The 16,268-nt window shown below is 41.3% G+C and overlaps 1 protein-coding gene across 1 annotated transcript in view; it reads right to left on the bottom strand.

Moving 5' to 3' along the window:
* The window catches only part of LOC126291924 (uncharacterized), a 256,225-nt gene extending 245,074 nt beyond the window's left edge, over window positions 1–11,151 (bottom strand). Inside the window, exon 1 of the mRNA XM_049985657.1 lies at window positions 10,987–11,151. The gene's annotated coding sequence lies outside the window, so the exon portion shown is untranslated. The remainder of the gene's footprint in view (window positions 1–10,986) is intronic.
* Between the last annotated feature and the right edge of the window lie 5,117 nt (window positions 11,152–16,268).

The raw sequence follows: 16,268 nt of genomic DNA, 5'->3' as shown, positions 1-16,268 counted from the left end.
AAAAAGGTGACTCGTTTCGAGATATTAGAGCGCCACAAATATGATTCACTAGTGGCTGTAAGCATTAAAAGCCTTCTCCATAGGTTCCAACGTAGGTATTTGGTTGAATGAAAAGACTTGATTCCAAATCACCTATAACTCAGTGGATATATCGCACAACCTCTGACGTGGTATCGTGACAGAATGCGTTACTGGTACTGGAGAACTGTCTAGTGATAGCACGACGGTGTTGCAAATATTGGCTCCATACCATGTTCCTTAGCCGAATAACCTTCTAAATTCGGTGATTTTATAAAGAGCTTAGACCATCGGCGATGCAACTGCACCGTTGGTCTGATAATATACACTCTAGTGATCACCGTCTATATTCAGTGTCTCATCATTTTTGTGGAAAAACTACTTCATTTGGAGGCAATGCCATACCTCGATTTATGAGGCTTGTATAGTTTTTTGACATGGACATCGTTAGCGATACTTGTGAGCACCTTTAGAACCAAGGCCGATTATGACAGTAACATGGTCGTTGCGACCGTGTTTTAACATCTGGCGGCTGGTAAGACGATTACTCCTCTTTTTCTAAGACACAATGGTACCGCTCACAACAAAAACTTATGAAACATGCCATCCTATCACTGATTTTTGCACAGTATTGTTTCGTATCATCAGCATTCATTTGTACGCGACGTATTATACTTAGTAGTAGGGGCTGCGTGATAGATTTGGATTGAGCATCAGGCTTATGAAGTGTGTATGTTCAGACGTGTTGCAAAAAAATGGGTATCTCCTGTCGTGAGGGAAGGTATGGATTTGGTGTGGAATACTGTGATAGCTACAAAGGGAAAATTATGTCAAGTCATAAGAATGGTACAGATATTTCTATTTCCAGAGCCACAGCCGTCAGGAAGGGGTACTTCCGATACTTCGCTCATCATCGGATATCGTCCGATTGAGGGTGAAATCGTAATATTTCATTGTAAGTACAGTGATCAGGCACATATGTTGCCGGTTTCCTAGGACGATTCCGTCTGGGGGTGCGTGACACAGTGGCGGCGGCCTGTCGCAGAAACGATTCACGTTTCTGGCTTACAGAGGGAGCTATCTAAATGGAACAGCCCGTTCGGGTGCAAGATGTAGCTGACCAAACTATGTCGCCCTCTAGATGGAAGAATAGTATGTGCTGAATAGCCTTCGTAATCACGTGTGTCCTCCATGCAAATTTGAGAAGATTCAATATGGACGTGTGTTTCAGCTGTAGCATTATTCTCTCCCGTGTTAACTGTCCAGCTGACCACTTCTGCACATTTCCCGCCCTTATTTCGTTGAGAGAACTTCGATTGTGGTTTGTGTTATGTGCATGTAGCAGGTGAAATACGGGTGGAAGGCATGTTTGCTGGTTCTCTAGACATGAAAAACACCTTAGTTGATTTTGTAAATTATAAGGATAATTTGGAATCTGTTACATCATCTACATCGTTATTCGCGAGTGGAATTATCAGTTTCCTCCTCTTTTTTTTCCACGTAAAGGCCTTCGCAGACGAGAACGTAGAAAAGATAAGTATCTAGTTACTCAGTGGTTTGTAGCACATTCCATCTCGCTTCACCCCACAATTTCCGGTCTTTATCTTCGGAATTATACTGCGCAAGCGATACTGCTGTGCGAGCGATATTGCCACGTGTTTGATATCGAGAAGTATCACGGAAATGGTATGATATTCTGACAAACCATGTGAAAACATGTATGTTCTTGTAATCACAGAGTTTGGAGGTGGGTGTAGAAAGTAAACAGGTCTGGGTCAGAAACAGTAACTCCTTTGTGCCAAGGGGAAACGAACCAGTCTTTGTGCAACAGTTCGGAGAGTAACCTGGGTCCGCTGAGGGTGCTCTGGTTATGCAGTGTGCCAGCGCATGTGCAAAGTCAGATGACTTGTGACCATCAGCAGTGGTGGATGACCACCCAACCTCACAGGAAGTATCTAGTGCTGCGTGGAGAAAATACGGTGCATGTGCTTATGCCGTCTGTCTTTGTGGTTCATGTGCGAGTGTCTGGTGGTCGATAGCTATATTCAGGATACATAAGTAGTGATGTTATATGGCGCAGGATACGAATTGTGTGTTTACTACATCGATATGGAATGTGATGATATAGCCAGATTTGAGATTGACTTCACACTGAAATATTCAAGCTATCCTAGACAGTAGCAGAGCAGTGTGATTTAGGAAGTCTCTTTAAATATTTAACGATATGTAGACTACTTTTGCAGGATTTAAGTGTCAGTGCACTATGGTAATCTTCACAAAATAGTTTTTCTGCTGAAAGTGTCATCTGCAGAAAAAAATGCCGGACAGTGCTCCCACACTAGCAGCAGCAGCAGTTTGGTGAGTAAATTCAGTCAGAGTCAGTCAGAATGCTCTATTCATTAACAATATATCCTTTGTGAGGGGTGTAGGGGTCTCTACAGACTGGTTCGAACAAGATGGGGGAAAGGTATCTATACAAAGTTCTGAGAGTAACGTGATGTCTTCTTTGTTCAAGTGTTCAAAGACAAGTTGAAGCAGGTCATCCATCTCTGGTTGGATGTTGTCCCAGATCCGCCATTGTGGCATTCGGACATCTCCAGACCAGCAGCTGTAGGACACTAAAAATTCCAGCCATTTTCCTCTTCTGTACGACAGTACCTCTAATTATTTTCGCGAATTGTTCTGATTTTCCCGTCTGTGCTTAGACAGTGCTCTCTTTCCAAACAAAAAGAATGCTTTTATGATTAATGGGGTTTCCACAAGCATGCTCAGACATGATGAAGGCTTTTAGCAGTGAGAACAAGGGTGAACATGTACCGTTTCTGAGAGATATGTTTAGAGTAGGACGTTACGAGTACCAGGAAGCATAACATGTGACAGTTGGCTGTCCCAGTAGGTTTGCTAGGAAGAAGGCTTCCTGTGTTATTACGTGATATTTTTTGTAAACAGTTTCTGAAAGCATTGTGAAAGATTTTCATAGTGCATCCAGAGGGAGACTTTGCTTTTATTTACACATACATCAGGCATCAGTATAACACTGACAACCTCCTAGCTGCACCTGCAGGGCTGATTCGCTGGACAAAAATCTCGCTCGGCGATTAGGTTTGCGCAGGACCTTCAGGTTTGAAGGCTACATGTCAAGAGCAGCAGCAATGGTCAACACGTTTACGTGGCGAGAGACATCTCGCATGTGGGACAGGCGTGCGCGCCTTGGATCTCTGTGGGGAACAGTTTACTTGTGTGTCACAGTCGAATTTCTTACTGACAGTTTGAAAGTGTTTTTACATGCAATGAGAGTTTGTTCTCTGCATTATTTTCGACTGTTGCATTATTTTCGGCTTTTGCAGAGCATTATACATGCATTCTTTTGACAATTTTACGCATAATGAACATGTCTGTGCATCAGTGTACTGCATTATTTTGGGAACATGTCTGTAGGCTGTACAATGCTTCATTTCAACATTTTACAGTTAGTGAACGTGTTTACAGAGCATTTTACATTAATTATTTTGACAATTTACTAATTGTTTGCATGTCTGTACGTCAGTGTACTGCGTTATTTCGCTAACTTACGAGCAGTTTGCAGGTCTGTAGGCTATGTATTGTGACCATAAGCATGTCAGGGTAAGTGTTTCGTATCAGCATAGTAAATAAACCGTATGAAATCCCTCTGTAAATAAATTGTTCCCACTTCCTACTGAAAATCAAGTACACTCCTTGCTCTCCAGCAGCTGTACACAGACTGAGTCCTGTTCCCACAATTCCTCCACAGACTTCCATCTTGGATGACATCATGAGAGTGATAACATCACCTTCTGGTGGCGGAATGGTGTACTAGGTCAGTTGGACTCCAGACCTCATGGTGAGCACACTGGATGGAGCTACTGCATATGACAAATTGTTTAAATGAGCACTGGATGCAAAATAAGGACCTATGTCCATCCTATCCAACACCACAGCACAGATTGAGTCCTTTTCCCGCCAATTCCAAGGAAGAGGTGGTGGTTGGATGACAAAGGATAGTGGAGGTAGCACAACTGACCTTTTTTTCCCACCAATATTTTCCCCTCCATCTTCTTGGGGACATTAGGGGAGGGGGTGGTAGGTGAAGGAAGGGAGTTGTGTTAGTGGAGGTAGCAAATTTGACCTATTTCCCCAGCAAAATTTTAATTTGCCAGGACGTCACTGCGGCGTTCCCACATCTATCGCCACCATCTTGAATTAATCTGGCAACAGTGCAGAGTGCACTGATGTCCTCGTTGCCCTACTACTCTCTGCAGCCTTGTGAAATGCTGAAATATTTTAACACCAAAGTTCTACCAGTCTCCAAATAACTACTCGTGTGCTAACATTAATCTGCAATAGATAGGTAATTAGGTGCATACAAGCAATTGTCTTACCAGGACGCTAGGGTTTCCTCTATTTTCTTGTCACAAACTTATCCATAATTAGAAACTGTCACAACAGCATACAGCACAAATGCATACAAATGTAGACAGTAAAGAGTAAGTATTGAACTGATTAGCAAGACAAGAACTGAGCTGAGGTAAGGGCAAAAATTTACCGTTGTTTGCCACGGCTCAAGTATAAGTGAACGATAGCGACAGTTGTATCAATGTATCTCCATAACTTAAATATATCAATGACATTGTTGATCTCGATACTGCGTATCTGTTCCTCGAAATGAGACTGAAAATCAAAATATTTTTCATTGTCGCTATATCGCAACTAGGTTGTGAGTAATTTCACTGTGGTGGAAGGTAGGGTCTTTCGCTACGTCCTTGCTGCCGTGACTCTAAAATAATTGTTTTATCTAAGCGAAGTTTTTCAATAAAACTTTTATTTTTCACGTGAACAATAAAATGACCTCTTTTCGGATCCGCATTTGTTCTCCGCTTAGCGAACGTTAGATTTCTCTGACTGGCTAGCGATTGCTCACGATCGCTTCAGAACCTCGTTAGTTGCACTGATAAACTGAATACGACTTACTGCGAATAGAAGACTCCATAAAAGTCACTGTCCATTACCTTACAATATCCAGAAATGAAACATCTACTACCAAACTTTTCATTCCAGCTTTGTAGCTGGAATGTGTTTACACATCACATGACATAACCAAAGGTTTTTGTTTTAATGATTAGAGCAGTCAGATTAGAAACTGCAGTTGGTTCTCATTTCCTGGCGGCACAAGTTCAGTAGGCCCACTATATGATTTCATACATTTCACTTGTAAAGTCAGTAATTCTGCATTGCTGCTCGTTTCCACCAGCGAACGGCGTTCATGGCGTTTCGCTATTGTTGTCGTATCCTCTCAAACTATGTATAGGCTCTTGAGATATCACTTGAGTCATTTTTAGTGTAACAAAGGCTACTGCTTAAGATGAAATATTTTTCAATCAGTTCGCACTGTGGTATTTAATTCATCAAGAAAATTTTTATCTGTCGTTTGTTCTCTAAACGTGTAATACCTACTCTTAGACCAAAGGACCATTCTGAGCGAACCCATAGATTTTCGTTCCGTGACTTAGTCGCGAAATTAACTGACAGCACACAAAAGCAGGCACCAAAAGAATGTCTAACACGTTTCTCTCCTTTTGTCATAGCTAAAAGGGAGAGAGAACCTCTCGTTCGTTTCAGAGTAAACAGCACGCAGAAATGGCAACTTTCAAGAAAAACTATTAGTAATGTGTCAGATAGTGCAGGCGGCGTGGGTAGGGGGGAGGCGGAAGCGCGTTTGTTGTGTTCTACAAGGAATGTCGTAAATGACAACTCTGCGTTTGTTATCACACTTTCGTCTTCCGAGGATTTGGAAAAATGGTTAAATTCTCGTCCGTATGAAAGAATTTTGCTAGCCACGTGGTTATGGTAATCGTTTCTTCCACAACGAGCAACTGGAAAATCCTTCCTACAGACGCAACTTAAACTGGAAAGAACACGCAGGAAATGTTTCGGGGAAGCGAACGACTTCGTCTTAGTAGATGCAACGGATATACTAAAGAGGCTGCCTACACTACGCTTGTCCGCCTTATTTTGCAGTACTGCTGCGAGGTCTGGGAACCTTACGAGATAAGATTAATGGCGTACATCGAGGTATTTCAAAGAACGACAATACGTTTCGTATTATGGAGAAATAATGGAGAGTGTGTCACGAACATGATGCAGTATTTGGGATGGACATCTTTAAAAGAAAGGCGTTTCTCGTTGCGGCGGGATCTTCTTACGTAAGTTCAATCACCCACGTTCTCTCCGAACGCAAAAATATTATGTTGACGCCTACCTACTTAGTTACAAACGATCATCATAATAAAATAAGGGAAATCAGAGCTCGCACTGAAAGTCATAGGTGTTCGTTTTTTCCGCGCACTGTTCGAGAGTGGAATAATAGAGAATCATTGTGAAGGCGGTTCGATGACCCTCTGCCAGACACTTCCGTGTGATATGGAGAATATCGATGTAGATGTACGAAACATATGTGAGTTAGATTTGGCGGAGTGCAATAAACAGGGCCATGCTTTCCAGTATTCCTCCCTACATTTCTGAACTATTCTTGGTTTCTTACCAGTGTCACTAATCCCGGTACCGTCACCACACACATTTGGTGCACCAGAAAGCGCTTCATTGTTTACTTCAAAATCTTTCGAAAATATTTCCTCGACGCACGAGTATTCACTAGAAGGACATTCTATATTAATTTGTAAGTGCGATAAACGCTTGTTAATATGTTAAACCCACACACGTTGTTCACTACACAGAGCTTCACTCCAGAACTGTCATCACAACAAAACAAAGACGCCTGTGCGGTAGCTCGCCAGTAACAGTCATTAGGTGACTACCAAAGAGAACAACTGCGGAGGATATAGCACTACATACTCGGTTATACGTTACGAGGAGGAAAGTTACATACCATGCATGCTACTTTGTGCAATCAAAATTCTATGAGTGGCACAAAAGGACAAGTATACCAATAGTTTATTAAGAGTTTGGAAAGAAATATCGTTGAGTATGCAAGCTGTAAAGAATGATTTTCTTTCGTGCATCATTTTGAGTACTTTATACACTTACACTTACAAATCACCAAAAACTTTTTAAAAAAGTCCTAAATTTTGCCATATCATTCTTAAAGTCGTAAATACTGCAGGGAATTCATAATATTTAAAGCGGTGGAAGACTTCAATTTATTGCTGGGGAAGCGCAATCAGTCTGCAAGATAGATCGCTTACAAATCAGTCCTGCGAATCATCCTAGAATATTGCTCAACTGTGTGGAATCCGTACGAGGTAGAACTAACAGGGGATATAGAACGTATACGGAGAAGGGCACCAAGAAAGGTCACAGGTTTGTCTAATCTGTGTGAGGGTATTACAGATATACTGAAGGAACTGGAATGGTAGATTCTTGAGGACAGACGTAAACTATTCCGATAAAATGGCTCTAAGCACCATGGGACTTAACTTCTGATGTCATCAGTCCCCTAGAACTTAGAACTACTTAAACCTAACTAACCTAAGGACATCACACACATCCATTCCCGAGGCAGGATTTGAACCTATGGTCGCGCGATTCCAGACTGGCCACCCTGGCCGGCTATTCCGATAAATTCTTCATTTGTGTGGTCATAGTGTCTGTAGCTGCTTCATAATCCTTGAGGATATATTTGTTCTGTCGTTTCAGCTATAAAAATGCTTGATTTTTTTTCACCAGAGGCGTTTCTAATTTTTTTAAATGTCGTAGGTCAAAGAAAAACTAGTGGAAAGGTTATTTTGGCAACCCTACAAAACACAAATCAGAACACGTACGTGAAGTACACAAACAAACAAAATACAGTGGTGTGCATAAAAGTGTGTTGTGAAAAACGTAAGAAATGCATAGTTCTGCAGAACAACTAAATTTTAGACCAGAATTATCGGTGCCTAACGCAGAAAAGCAACGATGTGCTGCGAGACGGGATTTCCCGATGTATGCCAGAAATCAACTTAACGACCTGTTTTTCGATCTAAAATCAAATCAAAATGTAAAGAACTGATGATGCTTTACCTCAATAAAGCGGAACGCGACTGGTGGAAAAAATAACGCTTTTTTGTTGCTGCAGCGACAGATCCCGAGAAAGTCTATTAACAAAGTTCCAAGAACCGGCTTTAATTGATTACTTTAGGTGTATACTACAACCCGCTATGTGTCGTTGGCACAGGGATCGTAAGACTAAGATGAATAATTAGTGCAAGCACAGAGACATTCGTACAATCACTCTTTGCGTGCTACGTATGTAAAAGGTAGAGGAAGAAACCCTAATAACTGGCGCAATGAGACGTACCCTCTGTCGTGCACCTCACGTAGTTGTGATATAGAGGTAGACGTAGACACAGGACGTGATGTGGTCTGAGTTTGTATAACTGATCGCGTTTAGCCAAGACTGGAAATAGAAATGACACTGCTTTCAGCTACAAACGTAATTTCGATGTATCAGAAACAGTTTCTATGCGACCTTCAGTGCACCGGCTACAGAGCAGGCAGCGACTAGTTCTTAAACTCAGACTCTACAAATTTAAGACAAGTGGTTCCTTAAATTTCAAGAATCGTAATAACTATGAATGACAACGAAAATATAACTACTTCATTGTAAAATAGTCAAGTGAGACTATAATACGGTTTTTTAGTAGAACAGTTTAGGCTAAATATTCTCACAATTCTTTACTGCCTCCGTGTATTTAACGGACACACGCCGACACACACGCTCAAACGCACACACTGTCTGAAGTCAGACGCGCAGTAGCGACTGACTGTGGAAGTTCACTTCGGCACTCCAGGCATATACAGGGTGTTACAGAAAGGTACGGCCAAACTTTCAGGAAACATTCCTCACACACAAATAAAGAAAAGATGTTATGAGGTCAAGTGCGCGGAAACGCTTAATTTCCATGTTAGAGCTCATTTTAGTTTCGTCAGTATCCAACGTGATCAAATTGTAAATTTTCACAATCAACATGTGTGCGCTGACCAGAATCAGCACGCAATTGTGCAATCTTGTCATCAACACAGATTTTCTGTGAACGTTTGGGCAGGCATTGTTGGTGATGTCTCGATTGGGCCCCATGTTCTTCCACCTACGTTCAATGGAACACGTTATCATGATTGCATACGGGATACTCTACCTGTGCTGCTACAACATGTGCACACAACGTGTGGTTCATGCATGATGGAGCTCCAGCACATTTCAGTCGAAGTGTACGTACGCTTCTCAACAACAGATTCGGTGAGCGATGGACTGGTGGAGGCGGACCAATTCCATGGCCTCCACGCTCTCCTGACCTCAACCCTCTTGGCTTCCAGTTATGGGGGCATTTGAAAGCTCTTGTCTACGCAAGTCCGGTACCAAATGTAGAGACTCTTCGTGCTCGTATTGTGAACGGCTGTGATACAATACGCCATTCTCCAGGGCTGCATCAGCGCATTAGGGATTCCACGCGACGGACGGTGGATGCATGTATTCTCGCTAACGGAGGACATTTTGAACATTTCCTGTAACAAAGTGTTTGAAGTCACGCTGGTACGTTCTATTGCTGTGTGTTTCCATTCCATGGTTAATGTGATTTGAAGAGAAGTAATAAAATGAGCTGTAACATGGAAAGAAAGCGTTTCCGAACACATGTCCACATAACATATTTTCTATCTTTGTGTGTGAGGAATGTTTCCTGAAAGTTTGGCCGTGCCTTTTTGTAACACCTTGTATAGACATACACGGCGTATCGAAAATAATCATCTGATTTGCCACGTCTGTATTTGTGAAACTAATAAACATATACAATGAATTTTGTTTTTTGATGATTATGGGAAACTCAAAAAGTTTTTTATACCTTTTCTTAGGTGTTCAATAAGCCTGTATTGTAGTGCACGGCATATGTGAATGTGGTATTCGAATCATTTCCATACTGCATCGAGCATGTCTCGAGTTACAGCTTACACACCTGCTGTTACGCGATACCTTAGTTCGTTCATTGTTGTTGGTAACGGAGGCACGTAAATAGAGTCTTTTATAAACCAGCACAATAAATAATTACAGACCGTCAGGCCAATAATGTAAGCCGAATGATTTGGTCCAGTGCGACAGATCCATCGTTCAGTAATCCTTTCACTTATAAATTTCCGCACTTTCAGATGCTAGTGTGGCTACCTAGCGGGAACCATGTAAAACTCGCTAGTTTACTCTTTCCAACACTACGTTGTTCATGCACATATGTCAAATACCATAATAGTTACGATTATTTTAATGGGATTATTCCTTGTGATACACCCAGTACATAGTTTTCTGTGGTTTGAAAAGGTGGTTTACACGTTGGATGAGGTAAGAAATTGCCACTCATGATTTCTTGTGCAGATATGTGCCCACTAAAATGTTGATTTCAGAGCGACAAGTTTCTCGCTCGCTATCTCCCGGCTACACGAACACAGCCCTCGTCTGATTTCCCAAGAAGAGTTTACCACAGCTGTCCGCCACAAAAGGCCATAATGAAATAGAACATGGCTGTTTTTCAGAATCGGAAAAGTTGTCCTCGCCCCTATATCAGAACGAGGTCGCGTCTCTGTCTCAACAGGACATTCTACTTCGTGAGCACATCCTCGTCTGGAATGGTTCTCACTTTGAAAAAAGTTCGACATCAACACGCCCTGTTGTTTAATTTGCGCGAGTAGGATTTTCATTACAGCTGAAGACCTCTGACGTAAGAAGCCGAGTCTGGCGGGCAACGCACACAAAGAAGGGTGGAGGGGGGGAGGGGGGTTGTCTATGCATCCACTTTAAATAGAGACACTGGGGGTGGGCAGACAACCCTCACTTCCTGTCTGGTTGTACCAGTTCGCTAGTCGCCAGTAGTTAGTACATTGAAATTTCCGTTCATAATTCGTGTCTTTTAAATCTGCGCTCCGAACCGAGGAAGATGTTGAGTAACAGCCGTTCTGGCTCGGCGCTCCTACCTGCTGAGAGAGGCGACGCAGTTCTCCGCTCCCGCGCGTCTTGATCACTGGGACGCACCGCGAACAACTGACTTCCACAAGAGCCGCGGCCGCTGCTCTGTAGTCACGTGACTGCTGCTCTCGGTAGCCCGAGACGTCCGAGGAACGTGCGAGACGAGTGACCTTCGCTACTTTCGGATTATCTCAGAAACTTCCTGCGTCACAACGCCGAGTTAGTGTCATTCGGGCTTTTCGCATCGATTCCCTCATGAAACGTCAAGTACAAAGATTCCAATCGTGTCGACGTCAGCAGAATGGGTATTTTTCGACGGGAGTTATCGCAGTTTTCAGTGCCTTTCATTTTTAACGGCTTCAAGTAAGTGGCAGTTACCTCTGCTGTGATTTATGAGGAACAGATCGCGCAGACGACTATTTGGTTACATTCTGCGGAAATTTTTGTCTCATATTTAGCGGCTTTTGCGTAAAAACTTACATGCAACGTAGACAACCCGTCAAAAATTTCTATTCGCTGTACGGTTTCTTAAAATACAACGGTGCATGATGAGATATCGGCACATAAAAAAGTAACCTCTACATAGGGTTGCCATGTACAGCTGGGACCTCGTCAGAACACTCTGGGATGTTATTTAATGTAATTACGTTTTGTTTAGAACACAATTACGTGAAACTTGTTCACCTTTTTAAGAAAGTCTTTCTTTTTCTCTTTTACATACTCATAAAATTCCATGCAAGTCAGCTTGTAGTTAAACTGGCAACTGTAAGATTGATTCCACAGTTCTTGACAGCAGTGGATTTATTTCATCAGTCCACTGGGCCGACATCAGCGAAAATACTCTTTCCACAGTGGCGTCGTGTGCAGGAATAGAAATCAAATACTCGCATAATTTTAGGTCCTGGCATCTGCGTTCAGGACTTTCGGTTTCATTGTGAATGTAAATCCATGCTTCTTCCGTTCTTCCGAGTCACGAGTAGTTTCTAAAAAGCTCTTCAGATACACGTATTCCTGAAAACTATTACCGCCTAAAATCTCCAACTTTTTTTTAGTAAGGTATTGTAACCTCCCCACAAAATAATTTCCGTAACCTCCCAACAGTAAGAAATATAATTATTTATAGCATTCAGCGTAACCTCCCACAGATAAATTCCGTAACCTACCAATAATACAATGCGATTAATCTCTCAATAAAATTGCGACTCACTTATAACCTTTCAGTAATTGACTGTCAATTTAACCTTGTAAATTTTGGACGTCAGCAGTGCTGCGTCATGGCCCTGATACATCATTCTGAATAAACTGAAAAATCTTACCTTAATTAGGTCGCCGGATAACGCGTATATATTTGCTCCTATAAAAAATTTTCTGGCGCAGCTAAGTGCAATGCTGGCCGATAGATTTGTCTTATATAAAAGGAAAGAACTGATTTTTCTTTTCAATAATCGGGGTGACCAAGGATCGGAGAAATCAGTAAATTCTTTAAATTGAAATGAATGATTGTCAAAAGTTACTTTTTATGAGAAAGATTCTTACTAAGCGATTTTTTTTAAACATTTACATGGGACTTGATATAACAATACTACATATGCGCGAGGCTGCTTTTACCTTATACTACAACGCTCAGGCTCCGCCATCGCTGCACACGACCGGCCCAGCCAACACGATACACCAGACTGCTAGCAACTACTTACTGCTACTGCCACACGGTTCCTACTGCAGTCAACACTGCTCTTTGGTCTCAGATTGTCTTACAGCTTACATATCGCAGGCAGCATGTGAGCAATCCATCGAAATTACAAAAGCTCGAGTGCGCTAACAACAAATTCCTTAATCATGGACTTCTTACAGTATATAAAAGTGTTTTCAGTTATCACCCAACTGGGACAACACATAGAGTCATCTAATCAAATGATATTTATTAATTTCTTCAAATTCATCTTGAATTGCATGCCAATAAAGCAGCCGGTCTTCCTTTAAAAAAAAATGGTTCTGAGCACTATGAGACTCAACATATCTGGTCATCAGTCCCCTAGACTTAGAACTACTTAAACCTAAGGACATCACCCACATCCATGCCCGATGCAGGATTCGAACCTGCGACCTGCGACCAGACTGCAGCGCCTAGAACCGCTTAGCCACCGCGCCGGCGGTGTTCCTTTCATTCAGACATCTTGGAGAGTCAGTATATTTCTTATTTCAAATATCGAGACTTCATTCTTCTCCACCTTTTTATTTTATTTTTTTCAAACAGAGCCAAGTCTGACTGCTGAAACATGAAGTAAATTTCAATGAAAATAACTGAAATTTTTTTGACGTCGAAGGCAGCCCACCTAAAATATTGTTTTAATAGACTCCAAAGCTTAATAATTCTCCCAATTGCGGACATTAACGACAGCCATCTTGTTTTTGACTGAGATACAACAGTCTGGTGACTGACAACTTATAACATCTCTTTCAACTTCTCTGCCCTTGCCTTGTATATCGGAAAATAAATATTTTCATGACGATTATTTCAGTCTCGGCTGCTAAGACTCCACCAGCGCTTGATATGGTGTTGTGGAGAATATGGGCAGGACATTCAATTCCTTCTACATTTTTTTTCCAAGTTCTTCTTTTGGTGAAACATATTCCGCTGGCCGCTGCGATGAAGCCGTCCGAAGCTAGTAGTGACATTGTCTCCACAAAAACCGATAAATTTATCTAATGGATTTTGCAGGTGTCTCTGAAGTTTCGGCATTCAACGGATGAAACTTCAACAGCTTCTGTTGGATACCGTCAGTTTTAGTAAAGCATTGAACAACTAAAGAAAACATCTTTTGAGCCTGTTTGTTCCATGAATCGTTGCGTATTACCAAAATGAAACTTGTTGTGATTGCTTTATGCAGGCGGACACGGAGCGTGGTGTGAGAACATTTTTTAACAATACAAAATTGTCAAGGATTTCGTGGGCATTTGTTGACAAACCGCCTGCTGGCTTCTGCCTCGAGTTCTTCGGTCGATGTTTGACAATTTTTCTGATGTTTCGCCTGCACAAGTGGCTGGCATTTTCAAAGCTGCACCCTCCACTGCTGGTGGTGGACTGGAGTCGGGCTCGCGGTCGCATTCTGTAGTCTCTCTGAACAACCGAGTTGTTTTCTTCTGTCTCCTCCGTAAACATGTTAGTTACCTAGTAAGTGGATCACAGGATGCTGGGCTGTGATGTTATCCGTGCGTCTGGGTAAGACTACGCAATAACACGGTGCATCAGGTGATAGATAGTGGACGAAACGCGAGTGAGGGTAGCGATTTGAAGAGCAGAGGGAAAAAAGTGCCATGGCTCGTGCCGCGGGAAAAAAAAAACCTCTGCGACAGTGGGATGGGTAGTAAGAGCAATAGTGGCTTACTAGCTGCGATAGTTCATGCAAGGTTGGGTTTGTTAATATGGGTATTGTGCATCATTACCGTAGCAAGCGATGGCGATGTATCCCAGTTGCTGCAGCTGCTACATTCCTGGAACAATTAAGATCGTTATACAGGAGTGGGAGATCGGCCATATATCATCTTACTGTGTGGGGGATGTGTGGAGCTTATCTGCGCGCAGTGTAATTTGATTCCTTTTCTCATTTGTCGACCTAAGACATTCTCTGATGTTCCTTGTCGGTTTACAAATAGTGTTCACGCCGCGTCTGCCTGCACAAACTGCCAACTCACCACCCGAACAGAAGCACAATTAAGAGTCTCCTAAAACGGGGAGGACGGAGATGTGAACATCTCATGTAATATTGTGTAGTTTTGATGAATATATATATAATGAATATTTATTATGTAAAATGAATGGATGATAATGGGGAAGAAATGGTTTTAAATATTTTTGTTATTTACTCTTTCAGTACGAACTTTGTTGTAAAACCCCCTTTTTTTACGTGTGGTAATAAAAATTCATTTAGACAGAATTAAGCACATTTAAAATTACGCGAACTTTAGCAACCCTCTCATGCTGATAAATTCAAACTAACTGATTAATAACATCTATAACTTTGAAAATTATTTAAATTAAATTTTATATGTATTTCGGACTTGGCACATATTTTCTAGATGCAGTGGGTTTTAAAATATTTACTGAATTCTTTCCCGGCGTTAGCTATGGAACACAAGATAGTTTCTGTTAGCATAAAATGGTTAAATATTGCCAAGCCGACCTGAACGCTTAATTATCATTGACAAAACACACGTCACTATACGTTTAAGTTATTTGCTTTAGAAATTGAAAGAACCAACATATTAACAACTTCAACGTTAATCATCCGCCTATAAATGCACAAATGTAAAATGAGTAATAAATTCAGTCAGCCTCACGATCGCAGTAAAAGAAAAATATTTCGTAATTCACTGCTAATTTTACCTGCTCCCGATTTACGGGTTTGGTTAATTTTATAGCGGAACAATTTTTTAAATGTGCCGCCGCTGCAAATCGTTAGGTCGCGGCACAGCCCAGCAACACCAACGATAATCGCTAAAAATGCTGAAAATTCTTTAAAGAAATATTATAGATGACATGGGCAAGCTAATTTAAATTAGTAATACACAGTTTTGATAAATTATAATGTATTTAGACTATAACAATAATTAAAATTACATACCTTTATAATTTCCCCTCTAATGGCAGCTAAAGTTAGATACAGACAAAAGAAATCTACTCGTTCATATAATGCTACGTCACAGGTGTCGCTGTCTCTCTCAGCTCTCGAGGAATACGACAAAGAATGCACATTATGTAGTGCTACTTATATTATTGCTGATTATTCATATCTCTTTGTAATCTTTCAACATTATTTTCCTCTGTGGCTATATTTTACATTTTTTTCATCGCAGATATTAACATATTTCGTAATTACATTATGAGTATAGAAATAATACAATCACAAACACATCGAGAATATTATTACAGAAAATATTACAATAATAATAAACGTCCTTTATACAAAATTAAATAATATTTTTTGTTAAACAATTACAGTATATACGAATTGCTTCATAGCGCCGTACATAGTACAATTAAATGTCGTTTCAGTTGATTAAAAGTGTGTGTGCTGCCAGGGAACGTTACATAGTTCACGTCTAGAGAGTCCACAAAATGACAGTGATGAATGTAAAGTTATTGTAATGTGATTTGAGAGGGAAGCTTTAATTTTGAGTGTTTCTCTCGGAATCGAACTGGGACGCAGCGGTGTGAGACGTGACGGAGGGCAGCGACAGCCGCAGACCGCCGTCCTCTCCGCTTTCCGTGTCTTCCCGTCGTTCGGGTTTC

This window comes from Schistocerca gregaria, chromosome 9, assembly GCF_023897955.1.
Source record: "Schistocerca gregaria isolate iqSchGreg1 chromosome 9, iqSchGreg1.2, whole genome shotgun sequence".
In the NCBI taxonomy this organism is placed as follows: Eukaryota; Metazoa; Arthropoda; class Insecta; order Orthoptera; family Acrididae; genus Schistocerca; species Schistocerca gregaria.
This window is presented reverse-complemented; position numbering and strand designations above follow the sequence as displayed.